This window comes from Papio anubis, chromosome 1, assembly GCF_008728515.1.
Source record: "Papio anubis isolate 15944 chromosome 1, Panubis1.0, whole genome shotgun sequence".
NCBI classification, from domain to species: Eukaryota; Metazoa; Chordata; class Mammalia; order Primates; family Cercopithecidae; genus Papio; species Papio anubis.
This window is the reverse complement of record NC_044976.1, coordinates 123,708,259-123,729,038: the sequence shown is the minus strand read 5'-3', so window position 1 is coordinate 123,729,038 and position 20,780 is coordinate 123,708,259. Positions and strand designations below refer to the sequence as shown.

The window sequence follows — 20,780 nt, the reverse complement described above, 5'->3', positions numbered from 1 at the left end:
GCCTACCTTACACCATAAACAAAAATTAGTTCCAGGTGGATTACAGATCTAAATTTGAACAGTAAAACAACAGAACTTTAAAAAATAACCCACAGACCAATAATGAGTAACCAATAATGAGTAACAAGATTGAATCAGTAATAAAAGTCTCTCAGCAAAGAAAAGACAAAGACATGATGGCTTCACTGCTGAATTCTACCAAACTTAGAAAGAACTAATACCAATTCTCCTCAAATTATTCCAAAAACTAGAAGAGGAGGGAATCCTACCTAACTCATTGTATGAAGCCAGCATTATTTGGATATCAAAATCAGACAAGGACACAACAACAAAAAAGAAAACTATAGGTCAATATTCCTGATGTACATAGATGCAAAAATCTTCAACAAAATACTAGGAAACCAATTCCAACAGCACTTCACAAATATAACACACCATAATCAAGTGAGATTTATCCCAGGGATGACAGGATAGTTCAACATATGGAAGTCAATAAATGTGATATACCACATAAACAGAATGAAGGAAAAATAACGTGATCCACTCAATAGATGCAGAAAAGGCAGTTGACAAAATTCAACATCCTTTTATGATAAAACTCTCAACAAATTACATATAGAAGAAACGTACCTCAACAAAATAAAGGCCATACACAAGCCCATTGCTAACATAACATTGAATGGGGAAAAGTTTAAAGTCTTCTGCTAAGAACCGGAATTAGGCAAGGAAGGCCACTTTCACGATGCATATTTAACATAGGACTAGAAGTTCCAGCCAGAGTAATAAGGCCAGAGAAAGAAATAAAAAGCATCTAAACTGGTAAAGAGTAAGTCAAATTGTCCCTCTTCACAGATGACCTGATCTTCTATCTAGCAAAACCCAAAGACTCCATCAAAATCCTCTTAGATCTATAAAACAAGTTCAGTAAAGTGGCAGGACAAAAAATCAACATACAAAAATCAGTAGCAGTTCTACACACCAATTACAAACTATCTGGAAAAGAAATCAAGAAAGCAATCTCATTTACAATAGCTACAAAAATAGCTAGAAATAAATTTAACCAAAGAGGGGAAAGACCTTTACCAGGAAAACTATGAAACACTGATGAAAGAAATTGAAAAGGATACAAACAAGTGGAAAGAGATTCAATGCTTATGCATTGGAAAAATTAATATTGCTAAAATAACCATACTACCCAAAGCAATCTACACATTCAATGTGATCTCTATCAAAATATCCCTGTCATCTTTTTACAGAAATAGAAAAAACCTTCAATTTGTATGGAACCAAAAAATGAGCCTGAATAAACAAAGGAATGCTGAGCAAAAAAGACAAAACTGGAGGCATCACTGTAGGCTGTTTGTTTTGCTATAAAGGAATACCTGAGACTGGGTAATTTCTAAGGAAAAGAGGTTTATTTTGGCTCACAGTTCTGCAGGCTGTACACAAAACACAGTGCTGGCATCTGCTTCTGGTGAGGGCCTCAGGAAGCTTACAATCAATCATGGCAGAAGGTGATAGGGACCTAGTTTGTCACATAGTGAGAGAGGTAGCAAGAGAGAAAGAGGGGATGAGGTGTCACACTTTTTTACAACCAGATTTTACGTGAACTCACAGAATGAGAACTCACTTTTTACCATGGAGAGGGCACCAAGCATTCATGAGGGATCTGTCTCTGTGATCCAAACACCTCCCATCAGGCCCACCTCCAACACTGGAGGTCACATTTCAACATGAGATGTGAAGGGGACAAAACATCCAAACCATATCAATCACACTACCTGACTTCAAAACATATTACAAAGCTATAGTAACCAAAATGGCATGATATAGGATTAAAACAGACACATAAACCAATGGAACAAAATAAAGAACTCCCAAATAAACTCATGCATTTAGGGCTAATTGACTTTTGATGAAGGTAACAAGAACATACACCGAGAAAAGGACACCCTCTTCAATAGATAATCCAGGGAAAACAGGATATCCATATGTAGAAGAATGAAACTAGACCCCTATCTCTCATGGTATACAAAAGTCAACTCGAAATGGATTAAAGACATTAAATGCAAGACCATAAACTATATAACTGCTAGAAGAAAATAGAGGAAATACTCCAGAACATTGGTGTAGGTGAGGATTTTATGGTTAAGGACTCAAAAGCACAGGCAAATAGGCAAATAGTATTACATTAAACTAAAAAGCTTCTGCACAGCAAAGGAAGTTATCAACAAAGTTAAGAGATAACCTGTTGAATGGGAGAAAATATTTGCAAAACATTTATCCAACAAGTGACTAATATCCAGGGTATACAGGAACTCAAACAACAGCAAAAAAACACAAACAATCGTGTTAAAAAGTGGACAAAGGATCTAAACAGACATTTCTAAAAAGAAGACATATAAATGGCCAACAAGTATATGAAAAATTGCTCAACATCACTAATTCTCAGGGAAATGCAAACTAAAACCACAGTGATATATCATCTCCCTCCAGTCAGAATGGCTATTTTAAAAAAGAGGAAAAATAACAGATGCTTGAGAGGATGAGGAGAGTTCTCATATACCATTGGTGGGTATGCAAATTAATACAGCCATTATGGGTAACTATGGAGATTTCTCAAATAACTAAAAATAGAACTACCATGTGATCCAGCAATCCCACTACTAAGTATTTACTCAAAGGAAAGAAAACAAGTATTTCAAAAGGATTTATGCATCTTAATGTTTACTGCTGCACTATCACAATAGCAAAGATATGGAATTAACCTAAGAGTCCATCAACAGATGAATGCACAAAGAAAATATTATATATATATATATATATGGAATACTACTCAGCCACAAAAATAAGGAAATCATATTATTTGCAGCAACATGGATGAAACTGGATGCAGGTCATTATGTTAAATAGAATATGCCAGACACAGAAGGACAATGATCACATCTTCCGTCATATGTGGGAGCTAAAAACGGTGATTTCATGAAGGTAGAGAATAGAATGATAGTTACCAGAGGGTGGGAAAGGGGTGTATGTGCATAGGGTTGTGGGGAAAAAGAGAGGTTGGTTAATGGGTACAAACATATAGTTAAATAGAATAAATAAGTTCTAATGATTAATAGTAGAGTGAGGTGACTATAGTTAATGAGAATGTGTTGTATCTTTCAAAATATCTGGAAGTGAGGAACTGAAATGTCCTCAACACAGATAAACGATAAATGCTCATGGTGATGGATATTCTAAATACTGTGACTTGATCATTATACGTTCTATGCGTGTAACAAAATGTCACATGTACCCCATAAATATGTATATTATGTACCTATAGAAAATAAAAATATATTACACATCCAAAAACAAAATTCTAAACTCTGGGAGAATGTCTTCAGATCTTGTCAATAGGAAAGATTCCTTAGTCAGGTAATAAAAAGCATACCAATAAGGTGGAAAAATGACAAATTGGATGTCATTAAAATTAAAAATTTCTGATTATCAAAAACACCACCAAGACTGCAAAATGTCAAGCCACAGGGATGGAGAAGCTTTATGTAATACCTATATTTAACAAAGGGCTTGTTCCCAGAACACATATACATATGTATTCCTACTTACAGATTAACAAAAACAACAACAACAACAACAACAAAAACAAGAAATGAGCAAATAGAAAAATGTCTGAACAACTCAAGCAGGCAATTCATGAAAGGGCATTTCCATATTTCTGATAAACATATGATAAAGAATTTAATCTCATCATTCATAAGAGAAATGCAAATTCAAATCACAACGTGTTATCTCCACATAGCCACCAAAATGGCTAACAAGAAAAAAGATAGACAATACCAAGTTTGGTCAGAGTGTGGAGCAATTGAAACTTTCATACACTGCTGATAGGAATAATAGATGGTAGAAAGAATTTGGAAAAGTTAACAGTATTCACTAGAGCTAAGCATATCCCTATCCTCTGACCCAGTCATTATATTCCTAAGTATGTACCTAACAGAAGTGTGTACATATAGTCACAAAAGGACAAGTATGTGAATATTCAAATTAGTGCTATTTTTAAAAATTCAAAATTGAAAACTACTAAAATGCCTTTTAGCAATCAAATGGATGCATAAATGGTGGTATATTCTCATAGAGAAATACTATACAGCAATGAGAATGAACAATCTATATATGCCAGAGATATCACAAACACAATTTTGAGGAAAAAAAATCCAGGTACCAAAGAGTTCATACTGTATAATTCCCTTTATGTACAGTTCACAACATGAAGAACAAATATATGGTGTTGGATGCCAGGAAAAAGGTAGTGTTTGGGGGCTAGTAGTGACTGGGACTGCTTCTGAGGACCTGCTTCCCAGGTGGACTGCTTCTGAGATGCTGCTAACATGTTATTTCTTCATCTGTGCGTTGGTTGCATGTTTGTTTAGCTTATGAAGCTTTATTGAGATGTATACCTGTAGTTGGTGAGCTTTTATGAATTTATACTTCAATTTTAGTCAGTTAAAAGGTTACTTTAAAGGGAAGGAAGTCACCAGAATGCCAATATTCCTGCAACGTAGTGAACAAGGAAAGAAAGATATGATGAAGTCAGCATAAGAGTCAGTGCCACAGCATGAAGTGCTTTGTAGGACAGTAAGGACTTCAGATTTTTCTCTAGCTACAATGGCAAGATATTCGATCATTTCAATCAGGGAGGACACAATCTTCTCTATATTTTATATGATTGCTGTGGTTGTTCTGATATGGGACTGCTGTGGCACAAGATAGGAATAAGGAGACAAGATAGAAATCAGGACACAAGATAGGAAACTTCTGCAGTTGTTCAGGTGAGGATGATGGTGGCTCTAATTAGGGTAAGAACATTGAAGATAATGAGAAGATGAGAAGTGACAATAAACTTAAGGCAGAACTTGGGATCTAGGAAGTAGTATGTGGGAGGTGAGGAAAGAGGAATAAGAGATGAATCCTAGGTCTTAAAAATTATTATTATGACTACTATCATTACTTTAAAAATTATTATCCTTATTTAGTTTGTGGCTTGAGTACCTTCACACACATGATGATGTTATATATTTAAAAATGAATAGAAACCATTTCACAAATGATAGGTGTGACATTTTTAAATTTAAAATGAGTGGATATGATAAACAACTTCATATTGAATTCTACAACTTAGATGAAAAGCACAAATTCCTTGAAAATAAAAAACTAACACATAAAGAAATGAAAATTTGACAGCCCTGTGACGTCTTTTGATGTGTCAGCTTGGCTGCGTGACAGTCCCTAGTTACTCAATCAAATACTAATCTAGGTGTTGCTGTGAAGGTAGAGTAATTAAAGTCCATTATGAATTGACTTTAAGTAAGGGAGAAAATCCCAGTTTATATAGGCTGGTCTGATTCAATCAGTTGAAAGGCTTTAAAAGCCGAGCTGAAGCTTCCCTGAAGAAATTCTATGTGTGGATTACAGCTTTAGCCTATGACAGAGTTCCAGCAAACCCTCCTGATGTCCTGACCTCTGGATTTTAGACTTGCCTAGCTGCCTTTGCAATCATGTAAATTGAGTCCTTGTGGTAAACCTCTGAAGTACAGTTCTAACTGGTTCTGTTCCTCTCATTGTACCCTGACTGAGACAATCTCTAATTATTACAGAATTAAAACCCATAGTTTAAAACCTTCCCATTTAGAGCGCCCCAGGTCCGAAAGGATTAACTGGTGAATTATATCACACACTTAAGAAATAAAAATTTCAATCATACATAATTTCTTTCATAAAACAGAGAAAGAGGGAATATTCACCAAGTCTTTTACAGGTTAATGTAGCCCTGATATTCAAATTTGACAAGGATGTTAAATGAAAAGAAAGTTACAGATCGGTATTCCTCAGGAGCATAGAAGCAAAAATCCTTAAGAAAATATCAGTAAATTGAGTCTAGCAATATATTAAGAGGATTTGTCATAGAATGCAAGGTTTATTTAATATTATCAGTGTAATTCACCAAATTAACTGAATAAAGGAAAAAATTGTATTGTCTCAATAGATGTAGAGAAAGCATTTGACAAAATTCAACACGCATTGAGGATAAAACTCTCTGCAAACTAGGAATAGAAAGGAATTTTCTCTATGTGATGAAGGTCATCTATGAAAAACCTATGGCTAACATTATATTAATTGTGAAATATTTTTCCCCTAGTATCAGAAACAAGGCAAGTATATCTCAATTTACTACTTCTATTCTAACATTTCCTGGAAGTTCCAGCCAGTGCAATAAGGTAAGAAAACTAAGTACAAGAATGGATTGGAAAGAAGCAGCACAAATGTCTTTACTCTCAAATGGCATAAATGCCCATATAGAAATTCCTAAGAAACTTATAGAAATATATATTGGAACTAATATGTAACTTTATCAAGGCCACAGAATACAAGGTCAATATATAGAAATCAATTATATTTCTATATACCATCACCACACAATTGGAAATAAAATTTAGAAATAACTTTATGACAGCATAAGAAGATAAAATGTTAGCAACATATTTAACAAAAATTTGTAAGATTGCTACACTGAAAATTAGAAAACAATCTTGAGAAAAACTAGACAGGACCCAAATAAATGAAGAGATATATGTTCACGTATTGGATAACACACTATTTCAAATGTATCAGTCCTCTTAAATTGATCTATTTATTCCTTGCAATCCTAAAATAAAATCCCAGTTGGCTTTTTTTTTTTGAGAAACTAATGGACCAAATTTAAAATTTATATGGAAATTCAAAAAATCTAAAAAAGTTTAAACAATAGTGGAAAATAACAAAATTGTAGGTCTCATACCATCTGGTTTCAATACGTACAATCAAGGTTCATCAGTCAAGAATGTGTGGTTCTGGTGTATGAATACACATATAGATAAATGAAAAACATAAAGAACTCAGAAATAGACCCACATTTATGTCCGAGTGAAAATGTGTAAATGACCAAAACGCATGTGAAATCCTTAATCATGTTATCAGTCAGCGAAATGAAGTTAAAAAGCCCCATGAGATATTATTTCAGACCCACGAAAATGGCTAATATTAAAATTAATGACAAAGCAAGTGTGGCAAGGAGATGGAGCCCCTGGAACTCTCATACAGTGCTAGTATGAATGCAAGGTGGCACAATCAATGTAGAAAACAATTTGATGGTTTCTTATAAAGTTAAACATACAACTATGCTATGACCAAGAAGCTCCACCCCTAAATATTCATTTAAGAGAAATAACATGTTCACAAAAGACTTGTACATAAATATTCATAACAACTTTGTTCAAATAGCCCCAAATGGTAATAACCTAAATGTCCATCTGCAGGTAAACCAATAAATTATGAAAAATTCATACAATGAAATACTGCCTAACATTAAGAAAACTAAAGAAACTATTAAAAAAGCAGGAATTTAATGTGTATCAAGACGCTATGTTTAGAAAATAAGCCAAACACAGCAGAGTACGTTCTGTATGATTCTATTTATATAAATCATATTAAAACGTGCTTAACAACATTATTAGTCAGGGAAATGCAGAATAAGGAAAACTAACCTATGGCAAAGAATCTGAACAGTGCCTTTGGGAGGGGATTAACTAACTGCAAGGGGGCATTGGAAATATTCTAGATCCCCCTTGCACTCAGAGGTTCCAGGGGCTGTTATGATGGGATTATGGTTTCTATTCACTTCTCTCATTGTTCTCAGTTCTTTGTTGAGATAAAATTACACTACCAGAAATCCACATACTTGAATTATCTTACTCACATTAGCCTTAAGGAGATAATGCATTATTGCTGTGCTTTTTCACTTTTACTGACATGGACTGCAAGAATTGGCTATATGAAATCTAAGTCTGCTTTCACCTCGCCCCTTGGTGAATGCCTTCTCTGTGAGTCCCAGGAGTGCTAGAAAAAGTAGCCTTTGTCACACCCATACAGACATGGTGTGTTTTCTCCTCCAAGACTGTTCTTCCAGGTAAGGGAAAACTGTTGTTAGTACCTGTACAGTTGCCAAAGTGGAATTTTCTTTGAAAGTCAGAAGTTAGTTTTCAGGAATTGAAGTGAATCAAAATTGTTGGGGAAAGACTTTTTATGTGTTCCAGACCAGTTTTATCTGGGATAAAATTTTCCAAGTCAGTTTTCTTCATGCCACTGGGATCTTCTGAGGACAAGAGCACCTTGGACAGGTGGGGGTAGGAGGTAACTAAAACTGACAAGCAGACATGGACAATGGATAAATACATGTGTGAGTAACAAACACGAGTGCATAAAGGAAGTTCCAGCAAGAAGGAAATCCAAAGTCCATGTGTTCCAGCTGCTGAACTGAGGTCTAGAAATGTAAAATAACTTGTCTAGGGTTACATAGCCAATACTAGGACCAGTTAGCGGGTTGACAGTGCCCTATTCCTTCCTTGGTACTATCAGATCTCACCTCCCCTTGCTTGCATGGCCAAGGCTTCATTTCTAGGAGGAAAGAGAAATGAATCGGATTGTAAAAACCATTCAACAATTTTTTTGTTTTTTTTTTGAGATGGAGTCTTGCTCTGTCGCCCAGGCTGGAGTGCAGTGGCGCGATCTCAGCTCACTGCAGCCTCTGCCTCCCGGGTTCCAGCAATTCTCCAGCCTCAGCCTCCTGGGTAGCTGGGATTACAGGCATGCAACACCACATCCAGCTAATTTTTGTATTTTTAGTAGAGACGGAGTTTCACCACCCTCAGGTGATCCACCCGCCTTGGCCTCCCAAAGTGTTGGGATTACAGGCGTGAGCCACCATACCTGGCCAAGAAATATTTATTGAGGCCTCATATGTCTTAGGAACTGTGAGGTGCTGGGCCTATAGCAGTGGTGAATAACACATGGAATTTAAATTCAGCAAGGATAGCAGACATTAAACAAAACAAATGGTTACCTTGATTATTACTTAAGTATAATGGTTACATGTGTCATGAAGGAGTTGTTCAGATTTATAAAAAGCATAAAACAGAGGGAACTAACCTCATCTGAAAGAATCTATGAGAGTTAGCCTGAACCTTGTATGGAACATGAAAGTCCATCAGGGAGAGTTCCTGGCTGAGACAGCAGCATGTGTGAAGGCTGGGAGGGAAGAAGGAACCTGGCACATATCGGGAGTAGAGAGACCAGGGCCTGTTAAGCCAAGCCCAGGGAGAGGAGCGTTGCGTGGACTGGACTTATGGGAACAGCCAAACAATTAGAACCTTACTGGTCAATGTTAAAGAGTTCAACTATTTTTTCTAAGTGTAACAGGAAGCCATTGAAGGAAGGACAGCGGGCAGGATAACACAATTGTCTTTGTATTTTTTAAAGATCATTTTGGCAGTGTGGTGTTTAGCTTATAGAGGATTGGGAGTTGAAGACCAGTTAAGAGGTTCTTACGGTTAGTCTGAGTGAGAGATGATGGTACCTGGATGAAGGTAGCAACAGTGAAATGGAGAAAAGTAAATGGAAGATATAGAGGAGATATCAGGTGGAATTGTTAAGCTCACAATATCAGCTCTGATCATTCTAACAATTCCCCAGGTCTGGGACCCATAATAACATCTTAACAGTCAACATTATAGCACAATTAAGAAATATAGCTACGTCTACCTTACTCTAGGGTACAGCCTGCTGCCTGAGGTGTTAAGTATTTCTTTTCTTTTCTTTTTCTTTTTTTTTTTTTTAAGCCCAGCATCCATCCAGGTCATTTTCAGCTAGCACAACTGTATGCCCTGACAGATGCTTCAAATATGTGGCTGACACTGCAGGTGTTGTCTCAACTTGCCTGGATCTAAAACCAGTGACAATTTGAGCTTGTAGCAAATATGTGTAATCTTTTCCCTTGCTTTCCAGTACTCTTCGCACATTGTCACTATGTAAGGACTATTTTACAGACTTGTATTCCTTCTCCCCAAGGTAGAACCCAGAAAGTAAATCTCACAGTCTGTTTTGCAGTCAGGGTGCGCCCTGTGATGGAGGCTCTACCAGTCAGAGCTACGCTCTGGAAAGGAACAATTGGAAGAGGGTCTCCTTGCAGAAGACATTTTGCTGGCAGGGGTGGTGGCTCCCTTTTGCTGCTAGCTGAAGATGCAAGGACGTGTTCCTGGCATGATGCAGCAATGGTGGAGCAGTCGCCGTGGCAGTAGAGCTTCCTCACCAGGCTAGTTTTGTGGTGTGGTTTTTGGACATTTCTCCTATATGCTTAGCCTCAAGCCTCCTTCTGAGGCTTTTCCAAGAGTTCTATAATCTACCCAATAATATTTTAGTAAACCCCTTTTCTGTTAAACAGCCAGAGTGAGCTTTTGTTGTTTGTAATTAATATCCTGAGATGATACAAAACTAAATGCTATTAATTACACGGTATTAGCCTGCTCTTTAAATTCTACTGAAGCAACATCATGATATTGTAGTGCTTGAAAGAGTGACCAAATGGGAAGAAATAGGTCTAATCAAAACTTTTGTTCATACTTGGCTTACATATGGGTTATGCCAAACATTTATCAACATATAAGAGAAATGTATGTCCCTATAACATTCCAAATAAACTCTTTCATAGGCCTTCTCATAGATGAATTTCTGAGCCCATCTGCTAAAAATTAAACTATAACAAAGTAAAAAATGTGAATGCCTCTGAATTACTGAGTGAAACTTTCCTGCCCCATCCTCTTTGGTATGTAAGAATCTGTAAAATTTCCTGAGAAGTCCATGAGCAGGTGGAAGAGTGGCCTAGGTGGGGAACCAAGGCATAAACAATTCCTGAAGCCAATGAGAGACTTGAGTTGTGCCACCTCCAACCCTATGGAAGGAGCTCCCTGGAGCATCACTGACTCAGGACTTCTAGCCTCTGCTATGACACCTCCAGTGACAAGGAGGGAACTGCTCTGTAGTTCAGAGCAGAATTCTCCTAAAGTAACAGAAGTCACTGGGAAGCACATTTCAGTCCAACCAAGGAAATAGTTTCTAAGTAATTTCATTAATAATAAATCTGGTTGCCTCCCTTGTACAGAGCATTCTATTATGGACAGACTTCAAGCAGAGGCTGAAAGACCATCAGGAGATATTTTAGAGCAGATTTCCGCTCAATATGTGCTTCTGATACCGTGATTCCTATTCTTATCTGAGATTTTTTTTCTATTTGACTTCCCTTTAGAGCCTCCATCATTTCCCTCTATTTATTTCCCTCTCTCTGTAGGACAACCTCACTCTTATTGTCCAAACCACAGGTTCTGAAAGAGGAGCCAGGGAGTAATAGAATATCACAAGGCTGGGGGTTCCGGAAGTGTTAGTCATGCTCTGTCCCAAGGCATTCACTCAAATTCTCAGGTCTGTGTCCCCACTTGAAGACTGCTCTTTGGGGTTTCTGAATAGCTGGGATTTGACTTCAAGCTTAAGTGAAATAAGGCCTCTTGGGGTTGTAGAAAGAACATGAGATAGGATGTGAAGATGTGGATGCTAGCTTCACTGACATTAACCAGCTATGCAGTCTGAGTGAAGTTCCTCACTATCTCCATGACTTTATTTCTTCATCTCTAATATCGAAGACTTGCAAGAGTTCCAAAGTTAATTCCAAAATTATATTATGTTTGCCTGCCTGTCTGTCTATTTATGCACCTAACTATCCTAATTCTTTAAAACTGCACCTTGAAAAAAGTGGTCACTGTCAATCCAACCACACAATCTTCTTCCGGCCCAGATGAGGGCAGGCCAATCCCTAAGGGAACTCTTCTCTCCTTTCAGGGATAATCCCAGTCACTGTCTCTTCTTCAACTTCCTGCTTCAGAGGATTAAGGTGGCATAAAAAGTAATCTTGTACCTTTGATCCCACGCACAGTCAAACTTTTGGAAAACAAAAGGATTTGCCCCAGTTTTCTGTTTTTTGGGTGCCTCATTCCAGTTACTAATGTGACGTGTCTAACTCTTTTTTTGTATAGGAAACTCCAGTTTTGCAGGTATTGAGTGACCAGCAAGGTTTCCATCTCCTGAGGAAGGGCAGCCTGGGAGAAAGAGGACACAGAAGCCCTTTCCCACAGTACCTCTGGGTTCTCTGTGTGGGCAGCCAAGGGAGAGGTGCAATGAGGTGCATGGGGGGAAGGACCCTTGAGTGGGAGAAGGATGTGTGCAAGGACTCGTAGGTGCTAGTGGTAGAAGACTTGAACTTACATTGTAATGCTACAGCAAAAGTCAATCCCGTGAAACCAGACCAAGTATTGTGATAGGTGCCACCAGGAAAGAATTCTGTGGAATTGATGGATAAAAAGATCCATTGGAAAAAACTAAATGAGACAGTTCAGAGAAGTAGACCTTGTCTTCTGAGCATGAGAGTTATAATTTAAGAATGGTTTTATCAGTCAGGGAGTGTTAATAGACCCTGGAAGGTGAGAGGCAAAGTAGAATGGAAGCCAATTCCTGGTCCTCTCATGGAACATGGCTTGACTGTTACTTGTCCCATGTATTCAGGAGGATGCTGGATACCCGAAGCTGTAGGTCACTCCAATTTCAAAGGAGGATTAAAGTTGAGAGTAAAAGGAAATTGGTAAACCAAAGAAGAAGGTGTGAACTAGTCCTTAGCACATGGCCAAAGGACAGATGTAGATATTGATAGCTGGAGTACAGGGCTGGGGATTCAGGTGGCATGGGAGGGAAGGGCAGAAGCACTGGGCAGAGCTCAAGAAGGGAACTGTGGTCCTTGGGTAGTGTTAGACATCCACTAATTTCACTGGTTGATGTGTTTGGTTTGTTGTATTATTTGGTAGGGAAAACTGTGCTTATAGAACCATACATGAGCAAAAAAAGAGACTTCACTATCTGTGCCAGGGAGATGGGACTACCATCTGTTGGCAGCTATGAAGTTGAGAGGTGGCTGTTCACCAGAGATGAATACACAGGGTTTCCAGTCAACTTTCAGTATTTTGGCGCATGATACCCGAGCCCTAGCCACTGGAAAAAGTGAGCAATTATCTGTTGAAGTAAAGTCCAGAGTGGTGAGTGGTGGTAGGCTGGATGGAGGAAAAGTGGTGGCATGTGCAGTGGAGATTCAGGTACTGAAAGGGTATGTGGTATGATCACACAAGTCCGCATAAGCCTAATTCTCAAATGTCAGCTTGATGAATGAATACAGTGGAGCATTCCTGGGGAGGTGAGTGGGTGTAGAGGCTCCTGTAGTCCAGGAATCTTGAATGTTTATATGCAATCCATTAGCTCAATAGTAGCTGTAGTTGTTATTTACTCTCTTTTTGAGTTTCAGTGTTTGTCTGTGGTAAGACACACCTGTGTTTCAAGAAGTCCCAGGACAGCTGGGAAAAGGGTGGAAGGAGGGTGTTTACCTGCTCATATTCAGAGAAACTAATTGCCTGGGGGAAATTCAGGTTTAACCAATGAAAATGAGAGAGTTTCAACATTTCAGTCTTGCTGGCATTTAAGGCAGGTGTGAACATCAGTGACAAGAACAGCCTTGCCAAGCAACGTACTATTCCGTGAAAAGAGGGAGGATTGACCCTCCCATCTGATGTCACTGCCAAGGCCAAAGAGGGTGGAATGAGCTGATCGTGGATCCTGGATCTTCTAGACCTTTGAGAATTTCTATGTCAGTTGCCCATGATACTCTGTTCTTCCTCATTTGTTGGCCACTTCTCTGAGTCGCTGACCAGCCAGTGCTGGTTTCTTTAGGTGGATTTGTGGGGTCCTGGCCTGAATCACCGTATGCAGAGGTGGCTCTCAGAGGGTGGCAGGCAGCTATGGGGAGGTGCAGGGAGGTAGGACCTTTGAGTGGAAGAAAAGCATATGAGGGGTCTGGTAGGTGGGTCTATGGGATCCTGGGCTGATTTACCATATGCTGGTTAATTTTTAAAATCAAAAGCATTTTCTTTTGAAGCCATGGCATGATACCTCTCTTATCTTTCTATCGAGCCCTTCTTCCACCTTTTCTTCTTCTCTCCTTTCCTCTATCTTGTCCTATTGCCCAATAGTCTTCTGGAGTTGATTCTTAAACCCAGGTCTACGTTTTCTGCCTACTCTTTGCAACTCATAAAACTTTTGTTTTCTGTTCATTTTTCATTGCCATATGCTGTTTTTGTGTCCTTGAAGTTGGCTTTTGTGTATTACAAAGATGATTTAAGGCACACTTTGGTTTACAAAATTTATATTTACTTTATTAAAGTTACCAACTATGCTGATTTTTTTGAGTCATAAGCTAAATAACTAATGTCATTAATTTAATTAAAATTCTAGAAACTTGTGTAATTTTTTCAAGGGGCTTTGGAGTAGTAATTGATCTAGTTAACAACTTTGGTTAAATTCTCTTAAACCACTTAAACTGATGTTACAAAGTTGATATCCTCAATTTTAGAGTACTTTAAGTCTCCCACTGACTAATACAATTCCGAATACATACTTGAAGAAAATTTATACATATTTTGATTCTTATGTTTTCTTAAGTATTTCAATGCTGTTTAGAAACCTAACCAAATTCCATTACAGTTTGTAACTTAAAATCATGTCTAAATAAATTAGTTACATTAGTTAATGTAAACTATAAGACTGTCAACTGAAGAATGATGAGATTCATATATTTGGAAAGGAGAGCACTCTTTCTTATAAAGGGGTTCAGTCTGCAAGGTGGCCATTCTAACATACTGGGAAGCACAGCCTCCACCATAAGTCAGAAATACAGATATTTGGAGGGTGAGTGAATAAAGCAGGAATTTATGCTGAATGGTGTGGCTGAATATACATGTTCAATAAGCTATAGGAGGAGTCATGAATATTTGTGAAAGGAGAAACGTGCACATACACAATTGGACTTCATGCCCTTGGGTCCCATGTTCAAAAAATGGCAGTGTCAACATGATAGAAGGCTGAAGTTTTCAGCCTTCTGACATTAAAAGGTGAAGTGGAGGACATGAAAGTCATCACTGTGCATCTTCTGTTGACTGGCCAGAACCACTTTGTGGTTGGTGGCTTTTTTTTTTTGTTTGTTTGTTTGTTTTTGAGATGGAGTCTGGCTCTGTTGCCAGGCTGGAGTGCAGTGGTGTGATCTCAGTGCACTGCAACCTCTGCCTCCCAGGTTCAAGCGATTCTCTTGCCTCAGCCTCCTGAGTAGCTGGGACTACAGGTGCACGCCACCATGCCCAACTACTTTTTTTGTATTTTTAGTAGAGATGGGGTTTCACCATGTTGGCCAGGATGGTCTCGATCTCCTGACCTTGTGATCCACCCGTCTGGGCCTCTCAAAGTGCTGGGATTACTGGCTTGAACCACCGTGCCCCCGGCTGGTTGGTGGCCTTTCATCAGGGAGGAATGTTGGTCCACTGTTGTGTTCAAAGGCAAAAGGGAGGAGTAGTCACAAGGTTGTTTGAAATCAGTGGGGAGCAAGTTTTTCAAAAGGACTGGTTTCTGATTAACCCTGAGGGAAGAAAGCCTAAAGGTGGTTAGTGAGGGAGGGAGTATAACAAGGCACCTCCAACCTCTCATTCTGTAATGCTAGGAACTCAGTTTTAAGGTTTCTCTGGGGCCCCGTTGGCCAAGAGCAGGTCCACTTAGTCAGTTGGGAGGCTTAGGATTTTATTTTTGTTTCTCAAGGCTGATTTATTTGATGATCTAACATGCCAAATTTTATATCTTAAACACACACAGACACACACAGACACACACACACACACACACACACACACGAGTATATCAAGATGACAGTTGGGATTGGCATCCAGGTAGGGTGCTCTCATAGTCTATGCTTTTCTGATTCAAATTGCACATTAACCAAGAATTCTCTGTTGTCCAAATCTGCATCTTCCTTCTCAGGTTTTATTGGATTTCATTCGGTACTTACTTACTTACTTGGATTTTTCACTGCTGGGGGTCTTTTAGCATATTTTTGTGTTCTCTTCACTAGCTCTAAGAATGTATCAATGTCTTTCCATAGGATCATTCACATGCTTATGTAATTCCTTCAAAACTTCTTTGAAATTTAAGAATTTTAGATGAGATAATAAAAAGTGGCATCTAGTAATGTCCCAAGCAGATAATAAGCACTTAATAATTGGCAACTATTGTGATTCTGCTATTATCATAAAAATAATAATAGTCAAAACCTGATTTGTTATAAATGCCAAAATATAGGTACGGAATTAGTGAGAATGTGAGGGAAATCAATTTCCATGGGATTCACATCCATGCTTGCTGTAAAACTGAAGCTCTGTGCTGTGTTGAGCTACTGATGTACTTCTCTGTGATGTGTAAGATACAGTGAAAATTCTATCGAGACACAACTGAAGTGGAGCTTTGAGAGAGCAATTCCCAGACTGCTTGTTGAAAATAGATAAAGCTATGGGCAGTGCATTCAGCCTTTGGTCTAGGAGGTCCTTCTGTGGAACTGAATGTTTCCAGAACAGTTGGTGGAAGAGTCCATTCTTTTTGGTAGATGTTGATAGCTATGTTATATAAAGCATTCTTCTCTCCTAGTAGCATTATTTTTGAGATATTAAAGTAAAACAGATTCTTCTTTGATTGAGACACTACTCAGAGCACCAAGAAGGTGATTTAGAATATAGCATTTCTCCTGCTCATGGGATCATGGAACCATTTATACTCAGGTTCTAATATTTTATAAGTCATGGGGTAGCAAATATTAGGCTAATATATTAAGATAATTGCCATATTATTAGCAAGTATTACACGATTAAATAGAATGTAATTTTGGTGAATCTTCTTAAAAACATTACTATATTATTGTGGAAGGCACACATGACTTTTGGTCCAAATGACAATGAAACAGGTAAGATTCAAAAACCTTTATTATCATTTAAAATTATTTACTTGTAAGTTTATGTATTTTGGCTTATGTCTTCCATAAGAAGATAAAGTCAGAGAGCACAAATATTTTTTGAGTTATTCTCCATTGTACATCCAGCATCTAGCAGAGTATTAGTTAAGTTCCACCTTCCTAATCTCTAATCATTAAGCAGATGTCAAACAAATTTGTATGGCACCAATACAGTAAACATATCAAAATAACTTACCGTAATTGCCAAATTTACCCTACCTAGTTTAGAGATTTCTTTTTCTTTTCTTTTTTTCTTTTTTTTTTAGACAGAGTTTCGATCTTGTTGCCCAGGACTGGAGTGCAATGGCATGATCTTGGCTCACCACAGCCACCACCTACCAGGTTCAAGTGATTCTCCTGCCTCAGCCTCCCGAGTCGCTGGGATTACAGGCATGCACCACCATGCCAGGCTAATTTTATATTTTTAGTAGAGACAGGATTTCTCCATGTTGGTCAGGCTGGTTGCGAACTCCTGACCTCAGGTGATCTGCCTGCCTCGGCCTCCCAAAGTGCTGGGATTACAGCCACTGCGCCTGGCCAGAGATTTTTTTTCTTTCCAAAACAAAGCATCTCTTGTTTATCTCTTCACATCATTAACTGCAGTATGGCATGCCAAGGTTGTTAGGATCCAAATATCTCATATATATTTTGAGACCTCTGTGATGGTGGTGGTGGAATCAAAGTAGATTGCGTCAAGGTCCTTTTTGGTTATTTATGCCATGGTTCTGGATCTCAGCCCCTCTTCTCCATTCCAACTTATGTTCCCTTTATAGACCTTTGTCAATTTTCAAGTGGATTTTTTTTTTTTTCCTAAACACTTTTCTGAAGTGATCAAGTGGATTTTTACAGTTCTTTAACTGCCCTAACATTCTGTGATACTCAACTTTTTAAAGTGCTGAGCACATCAAGAGATTTTCTATCTGTGTGGATGGTATCAGTTGTCCCAAGAGAGTTTTGAGTAGGACTGTTCTTTTCTTAGGTTCAAAATCCATCATTGGACTTCCAGATGTTGATAATGTGGGCTAATATGGGAATGAGTGATGAATGAAATGACACATCTATTCTTGGAGATCTTCATCCCCATGGTCTGGAGACTGAAATGTGTTGCTTCTACCTGGTTGGGTGGTCCTCTGCTGTCCACAGGCCCAATTCTGCTTATTTGAGGGTGCAGCGTCAGAGCTTAGGTATCAAGGAAGAGAAAAGAAGGGGTAGTAATATTTTTATTGCTGCAGATATTAGGAACACTTCCTTGGGACCAAGAGAACAACAACAACAACAACAACAATAACAACAACATCAAATAGGCTTGTAGAAACCAGATTTTCATATGGGGTTCTTTCTCAAACAACAAAAGCCCAAGTGACTAAGTGAAATACCCATGTGGGAGAGGCTCATAAACACTCAGGTCTTCATCCTCAATGATTAACAACTTTCCATTCCCCTCTACTATAACCAGAACTACAACTACAAGTGCAGGAGTGTTCCTGGTACAAGGCAGGGCAGAAAGCCAGTTCTCCCTGAGGCTGTCCACGGAAAATCTCTGCCCAGACACAGAGTAGGAATGATTCTCTGGACCTGCCCTATCAACCCACCCAGTATGTAGGTACAAGCAAAGAGACCAGGCAGAGAAGGAGCTAGGAATTGTGTCACGTGAAGCACTGGGGATGCTTTATGGGAAAGAGGCTTGGGTGATTAAGAGCATTAGGTGCACCATCCAAACAGCCGAGCCTTGAATAGAAAGCAGAATTGGTGCCTGTGGAATTTACAGTCAGAGGTTGAGCCTGATTTCAACACAGTACAAGGAAGACATTTCTGAGTTGACTCCACGGGTGTCACTGCTATTGGTGGGGCCATGAAGCCTGTGCCTCATAGTCACAGAGGCTCTCAAAGTGCTATTTTAGTTTTTAATCTTCAAAGAATGTTTTATACACAATCACAGACACACCAGCAGGACTGAAAGAAGGCATTGCTTATCACCTGTAGAACTCTGATTTCCCTCCAAAGTCACTCTTCCAGGTCTCTATTATATATTGTCTTTTCTTAGACTTATCATTATTTCTGCCACTTCCCCACTAGAATATATGTTGTGTTCTCAAGCCATTTTATATATGTTCTCTTAACCTCTGGGCCAAAGGAGCTCTGGGAGAGGAGATAACGTAACACTAGATTTGTATCCCAGCCTCATCCTCTCGCAGTTTCGCGTTAGAACAATGGTCCCTGAGTCTCTATTTGATGACTCTGAGGAGCCAGACTTACATTATAAATTAGGAAAATGAAGTCAGAAAGGGCAGAAAAAGGATTCAAGCTCTGGAAACTGGGGAGTTCTGTCTTTGTCATAATCTAGCTGTGGGAAAGTTGTCGTGAAGCCAGTTATCTACTCTGGGTTGGTTCAGTTTTATGCTCTGTAGTAGGCTTCCTCTGTGCTTGAACCAATGAGTGCTCTTTGATTTTTTAAAACTTAGAATAACCTATTTATTGTATTAGTTCAATATATATCAATATTTAGAATCACCTATATTTTGATCAATCAGTTGATCCATCCATCCATCCATCCATCCATCCATCCATCCATCCATCCATCCATCCATGTTTTCTTTCTAAATCCTACCTTGAAAGCTGCCTGGGTACAAATATTCTGGATCCGATTTTCAGACTCAGTGGGAGTCGATCTCCTGCCGGGTAGAACCATCTCATTCATCATCCTCTTCTAGTTGCTCCTTCTCTCAGAGGACCTAGGTTACTTTTATCTTGGATCAACTTGATGGATGGAAACAAAAAGAATTTCCCAAAAGTTTGCACCAGGGAGAGGTGAGAAGTGTGTAGGGAGAGGTGACAAGTGTGAAGTTATCCTGTTATCCTGCCACTTTCCATCTCTAGCCTGAGGGAAGTTTATAGGTTCCTTAAACATACAGCCGGTACTTCATGTCTGTGGGTTCCACATTTGTGGATTCAACCAACTGTGGGTCAAATGTATTCAGAAAAAAATTCCACAAAGTTGCAAAAAGCAAAACTTGAGTTTGCAGTATGCAGAGTTCTATGTTGAACCCACCCCACACAATGAAGTGGTGTTTAGGAATTCTATTAGGTATTATAAGTAATCTAAAGATAATTTAAATTATACCAGAGGATGTATATAGGTTATATACAAACACTATCTTATTTTATATAAGGGACTTGAGCATCTGTGGATTTTGGTATCTATGGGAGGGTCCTGGAACCATTCTCCCATGGATACTGAGGGATGACTGTATTTGGTACTCAGATTATTTAAAATAACAGAGCCACTTACTTCTTTCTCCTTTCCCCTCTTCAGACTACTCTTTTGAGCTTCTGCCCACCCATCAGCATTGGATTAGAGATTCCGGACTATATGACTTTCCCCAGGGATAGTTGCTGGTGGACAAAACTTCCAGGTACACCCACTTTTGGCCTTTCTTATACCTCTGATCCTTGCCTCATGGTCCTGCCATTCGTTGCTAAGCAAGCCCGTCAGTTAGAGACCTGTGCTTCTCCATGCCCAGGGGCACTTAAATAATCTCCATCATTGTTCTTTGGGTTGTGAATGATTTAGTCCATTAAGTTTTATTTACTAAATAACATTTTCTGTTATTTTAAAATAATATAAAACCTGTTACTTGAAAAACACAGTTGAGAATTAAATATTTCATAACTCAAGGTAAGATAAATTATATAAAAGATTGAACTAACTCTGTTAGTGAAATTAGAAAGTTCTCTTTCTAATTGTATTCCTATTGTTGATATTACTATATATTAGCATGAAATGGTATTGAGAAACATGAGGGTATTTTAGATGACTCAAAATCTTAGACTTTGGAAGACAGAATAGGTGATGTTGATATAGAGTTTTGGTCTTCCAGAAGAGCAGCAAGGTTATGAAGAATGGGATGGGTTTTGTTTTGGATACACTGTGATA

General features: G+C 38.5%; 1 long non-coding RNA gene across 1 annotated transcript in view; it reads right to left on the bottom strand.

Annotated features, from left to right (window-relative positions):
- The window catches only part of LOC110740925, a 40,128-nt gene extending 19,741 nt beyond the window's left edge, over positions 1 to 20,387 (bottom strand). The window contains exon 1 of the long non-coding RNA XR_002516229.2: positions 19,455 to 20,387. This is a non-coding gene — a long non-coding RNA (uncharacterized LOC110740925). The remainder of the gene's footprint in view (positions 1 to 19,454) is intronic.
- Between the last annotated feature and the right edge of the window lie 393 nt (positions 20,388 to 20,780).